The sequence below is a fragment of the Tetranychus urticae genome, chromosome 1 (assembly GCF_039701765.1).
Source record: "Tetranychus urticae isolate SD_2017Ah chromosome 1, NJAU_TeUrti_SD_1.0, whole genome shotgun sequence".
Lineage (NCBI taxonomy): Eukaryota > Metazoa > Arthropoda > Arachnida > Trombidiformes > Tetranychidae > Tetranychus > Tetranychus urticae.
Window position 1 is genome coordinate 27809885 of NC_142958.1, and position 19671 is coordinate 27829555.

The following is a 19671-nucleotide window of genomic DNA, read 5'->3' on the forward strand; positions in this document are numbered from 1 at the left end:
ATTATTAGTGAATAGAAAAAGAGAGAGAAAAAACATGAGAAAATCTGGAATGATGAATGGATTTTCTGTTGAGATGATAAACATTCATTCACTGTATACATTAGTTTTTATCGTAAAACACTAAAGATGTGTTCAGAAGAAGAAGCAAAAAAAGGAAAAAAAGGAGAATCTGATGAAACAGATTAAAGCTGTGAGAGTAAAGTTCTGATGAAACAGAAGCAATATCAAACAATAACAATAACTTCAAACAATGTGCAACATTTTCTGGTCAAGTGTATTCATGTTGACCTCATCAAATAATAACAGAAGCGCAAAAAGCTGAAAGTGAAAGGAAAGGAAAACAATGAGGAAACCGTAAAAAAAGGGAAACCTTCAACCTCCATATTGCATCCAAAAAAGCAACCACAAATTGTATAATTAAAGTGATAAACATTTTCCTCTCTTCATTCAAAGTTAATTATATTTGCTTCCAGTTTCAACAGTAAAGGTTAATCAAACTCAATTGTTGAGCGAAAAATTTCAATCCAAATTGTTGGATAAACAGAAAATTTTTCAACTTTTTGTCTTTTTTTTCTCGTTCGACTGATCAGCAAATGGTTAATCACCACAAACGTGACTTATGCTCATCTCATTCAGATGGATTCATCTTCAATTATTTGTTCAGTTATGAACGAGAATTCATTTGAAACATTTCAACTTCACAGTCAATGAGAAAAGTCGAAGAAAAGGTTTGGAAATTGAGATTGCTGGGAGTTTCTTTTCCCTCCCAGGCTTGAAACTTGCATTTCTTTTTATTACCTTTTTTTCCTCTCTTCTTATCATCATCATCTTTAACTTTAAATTTGATGATGTTTCAAGTTGATCAAGTTGATGATGAGAAGAAAGTATAAATAAATATAAAAAGATCAACAAATTCAGTTGAAACCACATTAAATAACTACACTTAACTAAACTCCAAGTTGATGTCTTTTATCAGAATAATATTGAGCACTTTAGCTTTTCAAATGTTTTCATTCCTTCTTTTGATATTATATTATTATTAACTTTAATTCATTTTTTTCTCATTCAGGTGAAAATTGAACTCCCAAGATGAACCCCGAGGCTTGGCAAGTGAACAAAAAATGGAAGCAAAAAAGTTCAACTATTCATTTCACCAAACTCGAGCTTTTACTTTCAACTCTTTTGTTTACCAATAAATTAATTCAATCATAAAACAGGAGGAAAACATTGAAATTACTTCTGATAAATTAGTCTAAACTTTTCATCAGTTTTCCTCGATTAATGTGTTAACTTGAAAAGGAAAAAAAGGTTATTCTTTTTTTTGGTAAATTGAATTTTCGCTTATGGAGTTTCAATATTTTTTGACTGGGAGTTGGTTTTGTTGGAGCTTGTAAATTGATGCTAATCACAGTTGAGATTAACATTGGAATAAGCGTTTCTATTGTTGAACTTGATTGCAACGCTCATTTGGTTTGTTGTGGTCACTTGAGGATGGAAGGTTGAACTTGATCAGGGATTGATTAGGAAACGAGAGAAAATGGATAATATGAGAATTGATCTTTTCCTTTGAGAGGTTTTTGTAAGTTTTATCACTTTCAGAGAGAAAATGAAATCAGATTGATTTTTGCTCATCACAAAGAAGTAGCAGTAATAACTAGATGAGAAAGATGAGAAGAGAAGAGAAAAGGATGAAGATGGGGAGAGAAGAAGAAGGAAAGAGGCAAAAATTGGAAGCTTCGATTTTCGACATTCTAAGCTTAATCAGGTTGATTGATTGACCTGGTAACGACAGTTACACACAACTGACTTTTTCTCTCAGCCTTTCCCTTCACTGTTCAGCACGGTAAAATGAACATCAATCCATCTAATTTTTGTCCTCAACAGGGAGAAGAGACGAGTAAAAAGAAAGCAGAAAAAATCAGATTCACTCAACTTTTGTCTTCATTTCAACGATTCATTCTCTTTACGTCATCTTTCATTTGATATTTTTCTTGATATTTCAATTTGCTAAAACATTATTGCTTCAAAAGTCAACATTAAAGAACCAAAAATTTCCAATTTCCCACATTTTAGACCAAAATTTTCATCTAGTGCAATATCAAGAAATCATGAGATTATCATGAGAAATGAAAATTGAAAAACATCAAATAATCGACCATAATATTTTAGTTCAAGTTGAATTTGATATGAAATCTAGATTAGTGCAAATACGGACTTTTCCATTCGATGTGGAAGACGCTATTGCCTTGCTACGATTGGACCAACTATTTTTAGATTCATTTCAAATTGAAGATATTGCTTTAAACTTCCGCGAGTTTTTAGATTAATATTTCACGAAAGAAAATTAAATTACCGTATCGGCGCACATAATGTCACAATGCTTCAAAATGGGCTCGCTCAAATAACAGCACTAATAAGCATAGCATAATAACATGCCCATTTAGACGCTCATGGGCTATTGTTAATGATCCCTTTGAGCTTTTTCTCGACCGAGCAGAGAAAAAAATTGATCTTATGAATGTATTTCTATTAGTGAATTGAAAAATTCAAAATAATAATCAAAATTTCTCTTAACCGATCAATTTCGATTTTTAAAAATTTTTCCTTTTCTGAGTTAACGCATGCTCAGTGACTAAAATTCTCACTTATTACGAGCGAGCTCGATCCGAGGCACCGTGACATTATGTGCGCCGATACGGTAAGTTAATTAATAGGTAAAAAATCGAAATCTTTTCAATAGGCCACCTCATAATGGCCACCAATTGAAAGAAACTTAACAGGAAGGACGGAGAATTGCAGCTGAAGCACAATATTTTTTATTTGATTAAAGGGGAGGCTAACAACATGTGGGGTTTCAACGTATAATATTTTAAGGTAAACAAGTTGAAATTAGGATTTGAGGTACAACATATCTCAGTTACAATATTAGGAGAGCTCGTTAAAAGAGGTATAACAATTAGTAGGAGGTTTACATATAAGTGATAAAAGGTTAACAATATTAGTACAAGGGAAGTTGAAGGTATCGGGGGTAAAGGAGGGTAAGGGTACCTCAAGGATCAGACACTGATGCTAGAGAGGTTGGAGACGAGAGGATGGAGTGAGTATAAGTTATAACTGACCATTACAATCCTTTTATACCGAAGGTGTCTTTTCCTCCTTGTTCTCCCTCATTTAGATACAATATTAATATAAACAATTAATCAACAATGATAACCATCTATTAATTAGTAAAGATGAATAAAAAACATTTTATATGTAATGAAGCATTACTCCCAACATTTACCAATTAAGAGATCAACAGAGCATTACTATGCATTTGTCTAAACATGAAATCAATTGAGCGTCTCTATCTGCCTAATTATGAATTTAACCAAAGATTGCTCATTATTATGCTCTTTTACTGGATATATTAATTTATTTGTTACAAGGATATTGAAAAATTTAATCTAAATCACTGGCAGGTCTCTGTATATAACTTCATATTCTTTAAAAGTACTACAACTAACCTCTGTTATTCAAACCTTTCTGGCTTAGATTTCCTGAATTATGATAACTTGATGATTTCCGATTGTCGGTTGGACTCTTACTATCGTTAAGAGTCCTTAAGTTACTCGGATTGACTTCTTCACCAGCACAAGAAGCAAAGGTGATTTGTGTATGCGCTTCAGATTGTTCTGGGCACATAACTTCGTTAGCTATGAAATTTAAACATTAAGTTACCAAGAGTTTTTCTATATTGATATTTTACATTTTTGAATTGGTTTAGGCTCCTATGAAACATGTAATGGAAATCCTATTGCTGCAAATGGTCGGTCAGCGGAATCTTTTCATGTAAATCGGAAATTGAAGTCGTTGGACATGCAATTTCATGTTATATACCTGGAAAAATCCTCAAACTTCAATTGATTTTAGCTATCTTTTTGAGTCGAATCAGCTGGAAAATTCAACATTTGACGACAATAACGAAGTTAAATTTATAGTACATGGATATTCAAACTAGATAAAGTGAAAAAGAATGGATAAGGGTAAGTACATATGAAAAAAAGATATAAGAATCATGAGTTTTAAAAATTTTCTTTCTTTTAGCAAATGAAAAATATGTTTATTAAGGATAAGCTGTTCGGATACAATATTTTTATTGTAGATTGGTCCAGAGGAGCATATAATTTTAACTATTTTGAAGCTGCTGATGATACTCGAATAATCGGACAGACTCTTTCCGATTTTATCTTAAGATTATGCCATTTTTCAGACTTAGAAGGGTACGATATTCATCTTATCGGCCACTCACTAGGCACTCATATTGCCGGTTTTGCAGGCGTAGCATTAAAACGTGCGAAATTTGTAATCGCAAGAATCACTGGGCTTGATCCAGCTGGACTAAACTTCAGATCCGTAAATGAAACTAACCGTCTGGACCGAATGGATGTGGATTATGTAGAAGTAATACATACGGCTATTGGCGGTATCATTGAAAATGGTATGCTTTTTTTAGTTTTCCAAATATTTTCTTTTCATTATACTATTTTTATTCACTTGCCCAGGTTATGGAATTGCGGAACCTGTAGGAGATTTTGATTTTTATATCAATGATAAGGCTGATCAACCTCAATGTAGTATCTGCAACTTATTTCCTAATGAACTTGCGCATGGTCCTGTTGGTTTACACGATTCGCTAAAAATAAGAGAGTTAGCAAGCTAATCTTGCCAACTCTCAAAACAGAGGTTAAACTCTATTTTAGTTTACAAAATCTTCGTTTCTTTGAATATTTTACAGAATGGATGATCAAAATAGATCCAGTCTGGCAAATTGGAGGCATGTAAAGGAATATGCAGAAGAAAAAATTAGATTTTATAATGATCAAATTTTAGATGAAGAATTTCCCCTCGCAAGACGTGTACGATATCGTTACATGCTGTATCTAGCTGTACTGGAACTGATGTTGGAAGCTGCCAACACTTATAGGAAATTATATTTCAATAAATTACATGGCCACGGCCGAACAAGGAGAGTTCAGGCCCTGGTCGGAGACATGTTTGTCACTCTCGAAAAAATAGAGAGATATATAGATTGTAACAACTTATCCTTCTTTTATGCCATATTACGTAAAGAATACATTGAAGAGTTTAAAAATTTTGTTCAATTATAGTTAACGCAACTTTAGAAAGACTAACTGTAAATGATTATCATAAATGTTGTGAATGATAATCATGTAGTATAAATTGTAAACTTGGCCTTAATAATAATCATAACACAAAAAAATTTCTAACCAATATTTATTTAATTCCAATCACTTCTTATTTTCCTTTTAGAATGGATTATAGATTAAATAGATTGTTGTCCATGAAAAGATCGACTGAACTTCAAATTAGAATCATCAACGATTTACTACAATCAAATATTCAATTCGACAGAGCCGAAAGACGAAGTTTCCTTACATCAAAAGGTCTTTGTGAAAGAATGGTTCACATAGTCGAAGTTTATTGCAGATATCATCGGGCATTAATTACGAACCGTAGAAGAAAAATCCGCAACTTAATGACTCTCATTTGTATATTAATAGAGGATTTTGAAGAGCTACTGGATAAATACCAAATGACATTTTATTATTCACTATTTTCTAAAGAAGTTTTAAATGAATTTAGTAATTTGGAAAATAAAATTAATTTAGCTAACTAATCTTCAAAACATTAATTGTAAATGACCACTATATATGTTGTAAATGGTGGTCATGTAGCTTAAAAATCCCCAACCCTAATTGTAACATCCCCATCATCATCTAGTCAACCAAAAGAGGGACCTTTCGAAGCTGAGATGGGGGAAATGCTAAAAAGAAGAGAGTTGGCAAGCTAATCTTGCCAACTCTCAAAACAGAGGTTAAATTCTATTTTAGTTTACACATACATCCTGTAGCCTTATTAGGGCACAGGATAAAAAAAGATGATGATGAGGGTGAGAAGAGATGTTTTAAAAGGAAACATAGCTGAAAAACAAAGGCTCAGTTTAGTTTAAGTTCTTAGTGTTTACTGTTTCATAGACTTAATGAAAAATATGACTTATGTTTATAAATTAAAGTGGTTAATAAATAAAGAGTTTTTTTATATAATAAGTTAATTTTATTTTACTTTTGTTGTTAATTGCAACAGATTAAAATTTTAATTGGAGTTGAAAACATAATTTTTTCTTCTTATGTAGGTACAGTTAAAACACATACGTGTAACCACGCATTTGCTTATGTTATTTCCCTCGTGGATCCTGAATACTTGCAAGAGGATTGCCAGCTTATTGGCATACAATGCAAACATTAAAAAAATTTTTCAATGGAAATGTAATGATTGTGGAGATGATGGAAAGAAGTGCGCAGTCCTTACTTTATTTGGCAAAAATGAACGCATTTCAGTTCGAGGTTTTCGGCAACAATATGAGTCAAGATTCGGAAAGAATAAAAAGGTTTACTTAAACACACTTCCAGAACCTCTGTATTGTGGTAAGTTTTTTTATTTATTTCGCTTTTAATGTTTACGAAATTCCATGAATGCTTTTTCTCTAGCACATTGTAACAATAAAAGAAGACTGTATTAATTAGGAACGAACCCTATTTCCCTTAAGCCAAAATTACATATGATGTATTGAAACATCGATGAAAGAGCCCAGCGTGAAAGGAGAGCACAATGGCTCAGACATATGGTTGACTATCGGACACCCTCTTGTCGCCCTTTTTAAACTCTTCAATTTATTCTTTACGTAATATGGCATAAAAGAAGGATAAGTTGTTACAATCTATATATCTCTCTATTTTTTCGAGAGTGACAAACATGTCTCCGACCAGGGCCTGAACTCTCCTTGTTCGGCCGTGGCCATGTAATTTATTGAAATATAATTTCCTATAAGTGTTGGCAGCTTCCAACATCAGTTCCAGTACAGCTAGATACAGCATGTAACGATATCGTACACGTCTTGCGAGGGGAAATTCTTCATCTAAAATTTGATCATTATAAAATCTAATTTTTTCTTCTGCATATTCCTTTACATGCCTCCAATTTGCCAGACTGGATCTATTTTGATCATCCATTCTGTAAAATATTCAAAGAAACGAAGATTTTGTAAACTAAAATAGAGTTTAACCTCTGTTTTGAGAGTTGGCAAGATTAGCTTGCTAACTCTCTTATTTTTAGCGAATCGTGTAAACCAACAGGACCATGCGCAAGTTCATTAGGAAATAAGTTGCAGATACTACATTGAGGTTGATCAGCCTTATCATTGATATAAAAATCAAAATCTCCTACAGGTTCCGCAATTCCATAACCTGGGCAAGTGAATAAAAATAGTATAATGAAAAGAAAATATTTGGAAAACTAAAAAAAGCATACCATTTTCAATGATACCGCCAATAGCCGTATGTATTACTTCTACATAATCCACATCCATTCGGTCCAGACGGTTAGTTTCATTTACGGATCTGAAGTTTAGTCCAGCTGGATCAAGCCCAGTGATTCTTGCGATTACAAATTTCGCACGTTTTAATGCTACGCCTGCAAAACCGGCAATATGAGTGCCTAGTGAGTGGCCGATAAGATGAATATCGTACCCTTCTAAGTCTGAAAAATGGCATAATCTTAAGATAAAATCGGAAAGAGTCTGTCCGATTATTCGAGTATCATCAGCAGCTTCAAAATAGTTAAAATTATATGCTCCTCTGGACCAATCTACAATAAAAATATTGTATCCGAACAGCTTATCCTTAATAAACATATTTTTCATTTGCTAAAAGAAAGAAAATTTTTAAAACTCATGATTCTTATATCTTTTTTTCATATGTACTTACCCTTATCCATTCTTTTTCACTTTATCTAGTTTGAATATCCATGTACTATAAATTTAACTTCGTTATTGTCGTCAAATGTTGAATTTTCCAGCTGATTCGACTCAAAAAGATAGCTAAAATCAATTGAAGTTTGAGGATTTTTCCAGGTATATAACATGAAATTGCATGTCCAACGACTTCAATTTCCGATTTACATGAAAAGATTCCGCTGACCGACCATTTGCAGCAATAGGATTTCCATTACATGTTTCATAGGAGCCTAAACCAATTCAAAAATGTAAAATATCAATATAGAAAAACTCTTGGTAACTTAATGTTTAAATTTCACAGCTAACGAAGTTATCGTACAGTTTGGAACAGTCAACTGTTTTGACTCAACTTACAATGATAGAAAAAAAGCATCAAAATGATACAAGGGTAAGAATTATAAAAATTTACGAAATTTTCATTCGACCAAAGATTCTTCTTCAATTGTAATTTTGTTGAGATTTGCCATTATAATGGTCAAGGTGGAAGAGCAAAGATGAAGTGACTTATGGACAATTTGATGGTCATGTAAAGGTTATTAAATAATATCATGTATAAATTGGTTTGTTTTCTGGGTAAACTCGGAATCACTTTGGTTCAATGTTTATTTTTTTATCCCAGCCAAGTGAGGCTTACAAGTGAAGGGTGACACTTGGCTTGACTTAAGTCGTGGCTTTGATGAAAAAAGCAAGTAAAAGCTAATAATATCCAACTAAACTGATGTAATCCTGATCAAGTTGAGAACAGCCTGAAGTAAAGAGATAGAAATGAAATTGCAGCTTCATTTTTAGTCAATAAATTTTCCTTTTCCTTTTCTTTCATTCCTTCTTATCCATCCTCATCATCTACTTTGCTCTTTTTTTAAGCTGATTCCTGTTTCTGATCATCTTATGTTCCTTGGGCTGAATTTTCATTCTCATCTAAAGCATTGAAACAAGAGTTCATACTGACGAGGTCAGCTCAATCAGAAGGACAAAGAAAAGGGCAAGAAAAGGAAAACAAAAGGATAAAGAAGAAGATGAATGGAAAAGATGAATGAAGATAAGACAAGGTAAGGTGAAAGTTTCATTTCTATTTACTCTGTGTGTTTGCAAGGTGAAAAAGATGAAGTTGCAATTGAAAATTGAACTGAAAATAATCTTGAAATGGGCAACTTGTAACTATTTTCATGGTTCAATGGCAAATTTTTAGTTTACTTTTCCTGTTTCAATTTCAACTCACAATCTGCTTACTCTTGTCCTTTCCCATCATCACCATCATCATCATCATGAAACACTTTTCTTTTCCCGAAAATTTCTCTTTTCTCTTCAACGAATAAACTTTTTAAACATTATTTTTCTCCCTTCCTTTCACACCACTGATTAGCAATAAATGAACCTCTATTCATTTGCATACAAAAAATGGGCAAACTTTTCATTCCAATTTGATGATTTGCTCATTGACAGGGAATCCAAAATGACTTCATGAGTAGAATCGATTGCAAGCTAATCAGTCGATAAAAATGATTACTCGCAACTGGTACTTTGATGACTCTATTTGGATTCTGATAGTTGGTCGACAATCGAAAAATTATGGATTCAACCTTTTCTTTTTCCATGTCATTGAATAAATCATTGAATAATGTGGAAATATTTTTTCATTTTCATACATCAATAGAATTTTTTTTCTTCTTCTCATCCATTCAATTTCGCGATATTCATTTCAACCATGAGTGAATCGAAATCTTCATGGAAAATCGTGACTTTTCTATATTAAATCTCAATTCCATTGGACATTAGATATCATCTAATTCGGATGATGGAACGTTTCAAATATCATCTCGAAAACAATATTTTGATTTTTGATAACTTTTTCCTCTTCGCAACCTTGACTGGCCATTCAAACCATTCATCAAAAAGTTGAACCAGAAAACATTTAATATATCATACAGTAAAAGAGGCCAAAAAAAGGATAAAAAAAAGTGAAACATTTTGTAGTCAAAATGAGCGATAAGATGAAGTGAAAAGAAAATGTTTCAACCAAGAAAAACCTCGATTACGCCAAGGCGCAAATTAAAGTCACACAAGTGAAGGTGAAAAGTATTGGTCAGTTAAAGGGTCGACAGAAAAGGCTCTGAAATATGACAAATGGCTGCTTGTCAAGTAACCAATTGGGTAAACTTTTTTCCTTCAATTTTCTCATCATCACTTTCCATCAGTTTATCTCATGGAAAGAAAACATTGACAGTTGAAAGAACTAAAAAAGTTCTAAGATTGACTGATCAGTTGCCTTCAGATGCGTTTCTTTTCATGATGAAAATGCTCATTTTTATTGTTCTTTACATTGCATTTTTTCGCCATCATTTTTCCCCTTTGCCAATGCATCATCTTCATCATCATAATCTTCTTCTTCTTCAGTATTCTAGTCTTCATCTTTTTTCCATTTTTTTGGGTTCATCAACTGATTGGGTTGATCAATCATTGTGACCATAAATTCATCTTGAATCTTTCATTCGTTTTACCTTATCATTTCCTTCATCCATTAACAGCATTTATCGTTACTCTTTCAATAAAACATTTAATCTTTCAATTTTAATAACTCAGTCAATGATATTGTTGAACAAAAATGGGTTTGAACCAGTTTTGGTAACCACAATGTTGACCTGAGATTTGGAGATGAAAATGTTTGGTTAAACTAATATTTGGATTAATAATGGAAACATTGAAAGTTTAATAATTGCGTTTACTTTAAATTACTGAAAATGTAATGAAAAATGTAATGAATGATGTAAAAAGAGGTTTTGTTGAAGCTTTTTGTCATTAAATGTGAAACATTGAATATTTTGTTTCAAAACTGTAAACCTTTTGAGCCACATTTTTGTCTCGCTTTTAATTGTAATCATTTGTTTTTTTTTGCTCGTTGCTGACAGAAAATAACTCTGAATGGATCGTTAATTCAAAAGCAGAATGATGACGTTTTGTGGACTGAAAAGGATAAATGCATCTTCTTTTAACCTCAATTAACAAATTATTTCCAGAAAAGTGGATGCAAATGAAAAATGGTTCAAACATATCACTGGACCAACTTTCAATGTAACCCAATTTTCATGTAAACCGGTGCCAAATTTTGCAGACAAATTACCAGATTAAATTCAAAAGCGAAATTACTTTCCATGAAATATTGAACTTTTCCTTTGGACTTTATTGTTATAAGAAAATTAAGTTAACAGTTGAATCAAAAAGGTTCAAGTTCAAGTAAATTTATTGATTTAGTTTTGAGGAAAACTTGAAAATCTTTCAACTTGTCTTTGAATGGTGAGATTTCAATATTTTCTGATATTGAGTGTTTGGTGAAGAAAGCATGAAGTCGAGTTAATTCACCAAGCAAATGACTGGACATTGGCCTTTATGCTTCCACTTTCCGCTTCAAATGCTAAGCACATCATCATAATCATCATCTAACTGTTGTTAGTCAGTTAAACATCTTTAACTCTCATCTAAATTTGATTCGCTAAGTTGGACACGAGAAGGCTGATTCTGATGATGAATCCCAACGGAAAGACAAGAGAAGCAAAACAAATAGTCGAAGAAAAATGAATGAAAATTGCAAGTAAAAAAAGGTTTTACATTTTAATTTTGAACCAGATTTAAAAATGGTATTAATCAAGTTGATGATTATGGTAATTGGTGACAAAATAAATGGAGTAACAACAAGGTTAAAAGGAAAGGTAAACATGGACTGATTGTGGGTTCATCTTCAAGTCAGTTTGGGTCAGTAATGAGATTGAAAATAATCAAAATTACTGGTAAAAAATGGAGGTTACAAGAGATGAAAGTCAACAGAGCTGAAACAATTTTTACGGTTAAAGAGGGATTCCTACTTGTACTTGAAGGGTCAACTTGAGTTGGGTTACAGTTGTCACACAGCTCGTCATGTTCAGCTCATTGTTTAACCATTTACTAGTTTTTTGCTTACTTAATCATCAAATGTTCATTATATTGTCCAACTTATTGGTTTGTTTATTAGTTAACCAGACAATTTATCAATCTTGATTGAGTCTAGTAATCAAATATAAAATCATTTATTAATGTTGTGGAAACATTTATTTATCTGATTTTGGGAAACATTTTTTTTTACTTCTCTTTTCATTTCTGTGTTTTGGCTTCTTCTTGTGTTTTTTGTGTCAATTGCAACTTTCATTGTGTGTCCATCAAATCTCATTTACTCTCAACGGTCAACCTTGCAAGGTTCAACTGGCTTCCATAATGTTTCCATTTAAATGTTCGTCCATTTGTTTGTTCACATTTCTCTTGGTCTTCATGTTTACATTGACTCTTGTCTCGACCAATTCACTTCTCGACCTTTTACATCACACAGATACAGATGACAAGGTTGACCTGGCTAAAAAGATTGGCTCAGCATTGTTACTTGCCTATCGGGGTAAAAAGTTCATGGTTCCACTTCCCTTTCCAGTTCCAGTTCCAATACCGTAAGTGAAAATGTGGAAAAAAAGTTTAACTAGAAAATGGGTAAAATTGAAACTCGAAACTGAAAAAATGTGGAAAAGAGAAAAAAAAGTTGCTTTCCAATTTCGTCAAAATGAGAATATTAAACGATCATTAAAACATTAACAGGGAGTGAAACATTATCGTGAAATTTTGGTAAATTGAGGAAAAGATTAAAAATGGATAATTTTCATCGTGAAAAATGAGAGCAAAAATGATTGGAAAAGAGTAAAAGTTTGAAATTTGAGGAGAAATTTTCTCGGAATTTGTTCGTTTACCAATTCTTGTTGCCGATTGTTGGGTGAAAATCATGATATTCATTGACTTATCAACTCATGACAGCTTGAAATGAAAAGATTTGTTTATTTGCTTTGCCTTTTAGTTCTGTTTTTTCCAAGATTTTCAACTTTTTTTTCCAATTCTGTTTTGTTTTTTCCCTTCTTCTGTTTATCAATCGTGAAAAATTAATAATTGAATTGCAAAGGAACATTTTATCTGTCAGAAAATTGAAAATGAAAAATGATGAAAAAATGTAATTCATTTTCTTTCCACAGACTTTCTTCGTCTTCTTCATCATCCAAACAGAGTAACGTTTTTTTCTGTAATTTCCGTAACAGAAGAGCAAAAAGATTTCTCTTTGGATTAATGTTCAGACTTTTTTTCCTGACTTGACTTGAGCCCATCATTTGTTCAACTTTGATACTGACAAATGTAAGAGCTTTGGGTTGAGCTGGAAGATGGAGAAGAAGAAGAAGACGAAAAAAAATGAATGGCAAGAAAATAATCATTTATGGATCATTGAAGTTGAAGGAGAGGCTAATGATGATGTTGGTGATGGTGATGATGATTACTTGGGATCATTAAAAGAGTCAAGATTGATTGAATTTGATTTGCAAGTTAGAATGGAAGAAGAAAAATGTTTAACCAAAATTTAACCGAAAAAAAGTCGAAATCACAAAAAGTCAAAGTCAGGGTTTCAACGAAACTCCAACCAGATCAACTACTAGTTCAATTTTGATCAGGAAATTCAACTCAAATTCCAATTCTGTTTCATCAAAAACCAGAAAAAATGGAAAAGATATCAATTCTATTTCGACTTAAAAATCATTTTTAAAACAAAAAGATCTTAAACTGAAGTTAAAATATGAAAATGTTTGACCGAAATTTGAAAAAAAGTTCAAGTCCTGAAACTCGAAGCATTTATATTTTAGTTTAGTTTCGAATTAGAAATTTGCGAAAAAAATCGAAGATAATTGAAATCTTGTTTCATCAATAATCAGGTTCCAATGTTTTTACTCAATTTTGTTTTCTTCAGAAAAATATCAATTCTGTTTTGAACATCATTTTATCACAAAAGCATAAAGTCGAAGTTGAAAAACATGAAAATTTGCAGCTTTGAGATCACTTTAAGTTAATCTTTATTTTCAATTCGTCTTTTTACAGATTAAATTCATTGAAATGAAATTGTTTTTTTCACCTTTGCCATGAAGAATCATGAAATTAATTAACCTCAACTAAAGCTATTACAAGCTGATATTGAAAGTAAAATAAACTTGAAAATGTTTAGTTGTTGGGTTACAGTTACAGATTGACTGTGAAACATTTTACTCACATTGTCAGTTTAATGTGTGTTCATCGACATTTCATGATGATTATCAAATGATGAAAGTGTAATAATAAAGATGAATATTAACTCAACAAACTTTACTCATCATCATCATCATCATCAAACTAATCTGCTTTCGTATTGGAATGAGAAGAAAAAGGTTTCATTGATTTCCAGTGGAAATAATCATAATCATAATGTTAATGATAATGCTTCTGGTGATGTTCATGATTCTCATAGTGGTACTCATGATGGTAACCATTATCATCATGAAGAGAGTAAAGCTACTGATTAAATGATAACTTGAATTGATTACTCTATTGGGAGTTAAACTCACAAAAAAAACCCGAGTTGATCAAGTAAAAGTGTACAAAAATAATGATCAAATTGAATTGTTAAAGATGGAAACATTTGAAAACATTTTTTTTCAATCTTAACCTTTCAACTTGAAATGCAAAGCTTTTTAATTAAAGGCAAGAAGAAGAAGAAGATAAAAGTGCAACAATTTGTTCAATAATTTAACATTCCCTTGATTAGCAACAATCATTAACTATTGATTGAAAGCCTAACATGGAAATCAGGAAAAGCAAAGAATCTCTGATTCAAGTTTCCAATGGTCAATGGATTTACTTTTCATTTACAATTTAAACCCAAAGTAAATTATTGATTTTTGTCTTCACTCACTTCAATTTCACTGTCAATTCATCAATTTTCAGATCAGATTTTTCTCTCTTCTGTAACATTATCAAATGTTATTTTCAGTTTCATGTTATTTCGGGTTATTTTAGGTTATTTTAGGTTTTCTTGGCTATTTTGGGTTAACAAACATTGTCAGTTATTTCTTATTAAACCCATTAATAATAGAAGATTAAATTGATTCAATTAAAGGTCCATTTATCAAGAGTATTAACATTTTTATTAGTTATTATTGCTTATTATTATCTGAAATAAATTATCATTATTATCCCAATTGAAGTGTTAATGCTTGGCATTTTACTTTTTGCTGCTTCCATTGATTAACATTGCAATTAGAATAGAGTTTCAAACCCATCTTGGGAATTTAACACTGAATTAAGTGTTATATTACGTGTTAATTTGATCTTATTCATTTTACCACTCAAAGGCAGACAGTTAATAGATTTACATTGAATCACTTGAGATTATGGGAAAAATATTTTTACCCTTTTAAAAGGATATTTAATGATGAAAAAGTTGAAAACAAAAAGAGGTTACAACAGCTTATTCAATAGACGGTATAATTATAACTGATAATCATTGGAATAACAAAGATTCATGATAGATTGTTGTTGTTCAGTTACAAAGGCAGTTTCAAATGAACAAAATAAAGTACAATTTTGCATCTGTTTAACATAATTTTGATATCTTTTTCCCTTTTTCCAACATTTATATTTACAATCCAATGACTTTTTTCATTTTCCCATTTATTGTTGTTTTTGTTTTCATAACTGTTGTTGCTATTTTTTTTTCATTGCTATACAATATATCAATGAGTATAACAATGAAGATGAGAAGGAAAAAAGGTAAATATGTAAAAATTAATCAACCATTCAAATGAATTGAAATTGTTTACAATGAAAATAATTGGATTCAGTGAGTAGAGAGTTAAGGGCGAAACAAAAGGGTTGCCTTTGTTGAGACAACAATGGGTTTCTTGACAAACGGGTTTGATTGTAAATTAGCTGATACAAGGAACCATAACATTTAGTCATTCCATTGAACTTGTTGAATCTCATGTTGGAATTATCAGAATTACTATTTTCATGTAAATCTTTTCTTGGTTTCCTTCCTTTTTTTGCTGTTTTCCTCTCGTTTGCTCATTTCTCCAAGCAAACTCCAAATTGCTTTTTCTTGATCATTCCTTTGGCTTTTTTTTCTTTGTCTTCCTTCAATGAAATGTTTCTCAGCTTTCGCTTTTCCCAGTTTAAAGTATAAACTGAATTAGTTGGCCAATTAAGATTAATAAGTGGTCTAGAGTTTTGATGAGAGTACAATATCTACTTTTATCAATTCTGTATACTCTGTACACACAGAACAAAAAAACTCACGCTGAGTTTGAACAAGAAAATGTTGTTTTTTGTGTTCTGTTGCCTTTTCTTCATCAAATTACTTCATTCTTGGATATTTTTTTTTTCCTTGTAACTCTCTTGCTACTCAACTCATCTTCAACTCATACAGGTCTTAACAAGCTTACACAGATTGGTATGTAATTTACTTTCTAATCTGTAGCTCATTATTTTGAAACATTCATCGATCGAGATCCATAGGATGTAGACTGTTGAGATGAACGTCTTGAACAATATTATGATTTTTACTGTGTTGAACATCATCAGTGAAAAGATGAGAGATGATGGATAAATAGAGGGTGAAAAATGAAGGAAAGAAGTAAAAAAAATTCTCTCTCCTCTTTTTGTTCTTAAAAATTAGAATTCCATGAAGCATGAGAATCTTGAATCGACCCAAAAGCTTTGTGTGGTTCGCTAGGTTTTTAAAAGCTGCAGATGATAATGAAGATGAGGGCACTGGCAGTGATCATGATACTGTTGATGATGATACTGGTGATGAGAAGAGGAAATTATGTTGATGATGGAAAATGTTTCTTTGTTTTCCTTGTTAAGTATGAGTTTTGGCTTTTTCTTTCAGTTTACCATCTTGTAAGATATGAAAAGGCTTCATGAAATTATATCTTGCTAATGGTGAATTGGAACAAGCATTAAAAGGGAAAATTAGTCAATTCCTTTTTTTCTCCTTCTTCCTTCAATTGGGCCTTTCTTGGTGTTGACAGACTTTTCCAATTAATTCCATTTCCAATGGTTAATTATTCATGGGTTGAAACAATCAAGACTCGAGTGTTTATTTTTCATTGTAAACCCTGGCTTGTGAATGGCTTTCAATTTGTATAGCTTTTATAACTTGATTTTACTCTCCTGGATCCAGTCCAATTCTCACTGGTCAACTTTGGCCTGATAATGTTGTATGTTGAGCCCTGTTGGCTTTTCATCTTCTTTACCATCCTCGAAGGACCATTTAACCCATTAATTAATTAAGTGACCTATTAATTATGTAACGTTAATTAAAAAAAGAGAGAAAGAAAATGAATTAAAGTTGAAATGAAAGATGTGTGTGCCTCTGGTCATGTTGAAAGGTTCAATTTATCTTCTTTTTGCTTTCACCTCTTCACTTGCTCTCTCAACCATGAGATTGAATCTCATCATATTCAAACTCTCATTTGCTTATCGTTAATTTAAAAGTTATTAGATTCACCATGATGAAGAAGCACCAACTGTTAACTGTTTATTGAAAACTCAAGAGGTTCTCAGTGGTTTTACTAAATTTACTCACTTTGTTACAAAAAGCAATAACTAAACTTGATGATCAGCCTTGTTGAACATCTAATTGAATTTTGGTCAATCAAATTTGATTTAAGCAACACTTTTCCCCTTCTTTTCTTTTTATCCACCATATGAACAGAATTTATAAAAGCTATCAAGCAGTTATTCATGATCCATGGCTTTACAAGAAACAGCTATTAACCGGTGGTTTGGCTGGTGGCTATGGCGGTGGATTCGGTGAGTAAAACAGCTGTGATTATCTTATTGAGAAAAGCTCCTGTAATGACAAAATATTTTTATAATTTGGGTTAGGAGGTGGTGGAGTCGGTGGTGGTCATGCCCTCACTCATCTGGCTGCTCTTGGTAAATTGGGTGGAATCGGTGGAGGTTTAGGTGGCCTTGGTGGTCATGGTATTGGGTTAGGTGGACTTGGTGGTCTTGGTGGACTCGGCGCTCTTGGTGCATTGGGTGGCATTGGATGATAAATTTTAACAGTTTAAATAAGTAATTTACCATCAGCTGGTTTGATCCAGAAATAACACGCAACTTTAAGATAATTTTAACCATTTTTTGAATCGCCATTTGAAGGCAAAAACCAAGCAAAGTGGATCAACTGGCAGTCTCGCCATTTTAATCTTTACTTGAACAAAATTATTTCACCTCAATCCTTTGCCAACTTTTTTACCTCATGAACCAAAAAATAAATTAATTGTTGGAATGTCGGAATCTTGAATCTTTAAAGTTGAATCTCTACAAAAAAACATTAAAAAGATTAATAAAATTTCAAATTACGATCATTTAATTCACAAGACTCACACGTTTACATTGATTCATTTCTGCTTGCAGATTGGCGCCATAACACTTGTTTGGTGCGCGCTTTAGCTTGAGCAATATTTCTTTTATTCAGCTTAGGTTTTTCCTGTTTAATTTCAGCTTGAATTTTTGATCTTAAGTTAGAAAAGAAATTTCGTTAGATACAGAAAATGCAGTTGATCATTTCCGAAATGATTCAATAAGAACATCATTTACTCAAAAAATCCTTGATTAGAAGTTTGTATTCAATTTTTAGCTCCAATTTTATTCCAAAAGAATCTTAATAAATATTGAACTTCATAATTATTTATGATGAAACTTACCTTGATTTCGGAGGCTGAAAAAAGCCGAATATTAAATGTTACTTCAAGCACAATTAAAATAATGAAAAAATCGTTGATTTAAATGTAACGCATTGTTAGGTAAAAAATTGAAAAAATCAACAGTTACAAGAGTTACAGTAAACAGTAGCACCATCTAACAGAAAATAAATGAAAATAAAAATACAAAACAGATCAAACAGAATCAAAACAGAAAATAAAATATTACAATTTAGTGTAGATAATGATTTTTGGTTCACGATAGTTCACGTTTTGGTGCAATTGTGGAATTGATTTTTCTTTGCCTGGTTAATTTAGTTTCCGTGGTTCATTTAATTTGTCGTTTTATTTAATCCAGTGTAGATTATTTTAATGTATCTTGAGTCTATCCTTTTGCTAAATTTGTTTGTGATAAAATCGCAACTAATTTAAATTAAACTGTTTTCTCTTTAGTTTATTTCATTACTTTCTGGTGAACAATTCAATTTATTTGTCTGAATCAACTTTAAAGCTCATTTCATCCTCAGCTCATCATCTAATAGATTGGAAGTTAAATGATTCAAGTGATCCATTATTTACAGCAAAATTCCCAACCGAATCGGAGGATCTGGATAAATTCAAATCATCTTCAAAGTTCAACAACTCAGATTTTAAACAAGCTTAACAACCACTTGTGATTGGAAAATTTTGCCACTGGAATTTTTTTTCTAATAATTTTGGGTTAATTGGTCTCCAATCAAAGGATAAACCATTATTTATCTTTTTAGGGGCCTTTAGTTATCCCAATTTATCCAACTTCAATGGGACATCAGAAAATACAAGTCAACTTAACCTCTATGAAAATTATGGGATCCTACAGAGTCCCGTGCCATGGTTTACTGGAGTTACTATGATCCAAACCGTTGCCCGACTGCACCTGCTGTCGGTGATTGTCTTCTCAACTATAGACATCTAAGGATCCTAAAAATGGCGAAGTTCTGTCGCGCTCAATGGACAAAACGTGACTAATTCTGTTTATTGTTTCTCGCTTAATGATACCGGTTAATCAACTGGTTCACCCTTATTAACATTTCATGAGCATGATATCAAGAACACTGGAAATGGAAATCTGGTTAATTTTGGTGTCACTAGGAAACCCAATTACAGTATTTCTTCCTCACCTGGAGACTTATCATAAAAAATACGCACCATTCAAAATCAACACTCTTTAATTTCCAAGCTGTGTAACTTATTATGTGAAATCAA

At 31.9% G+C, this 19671-nt stretch overlaps 1 long non-coding RNA gene across 1 annotated transcript; it reads right to left on the reverse strand.

Moving 5' to 3' along the window:
• Positions 1–15103: 15103 nt before the first annotated feature.
• LOC107369925 (uncharacterized) lies at positions 15104–18566 on the reverse strand. Its single transcript, XR_016198083.1, has 4 exons — positions 18430–18566; positions 18112–18240; positions 17304–18043; positions 15104–17013 (listed from the first exon to the last, which is right to left on the reverse strand). It is a non-coding gene; the product is annotated as an uncharacterized LOC107369925 (long non-coding RNA).
• Positions 18567–19671: the final 1105 nt, after the last annotated feature.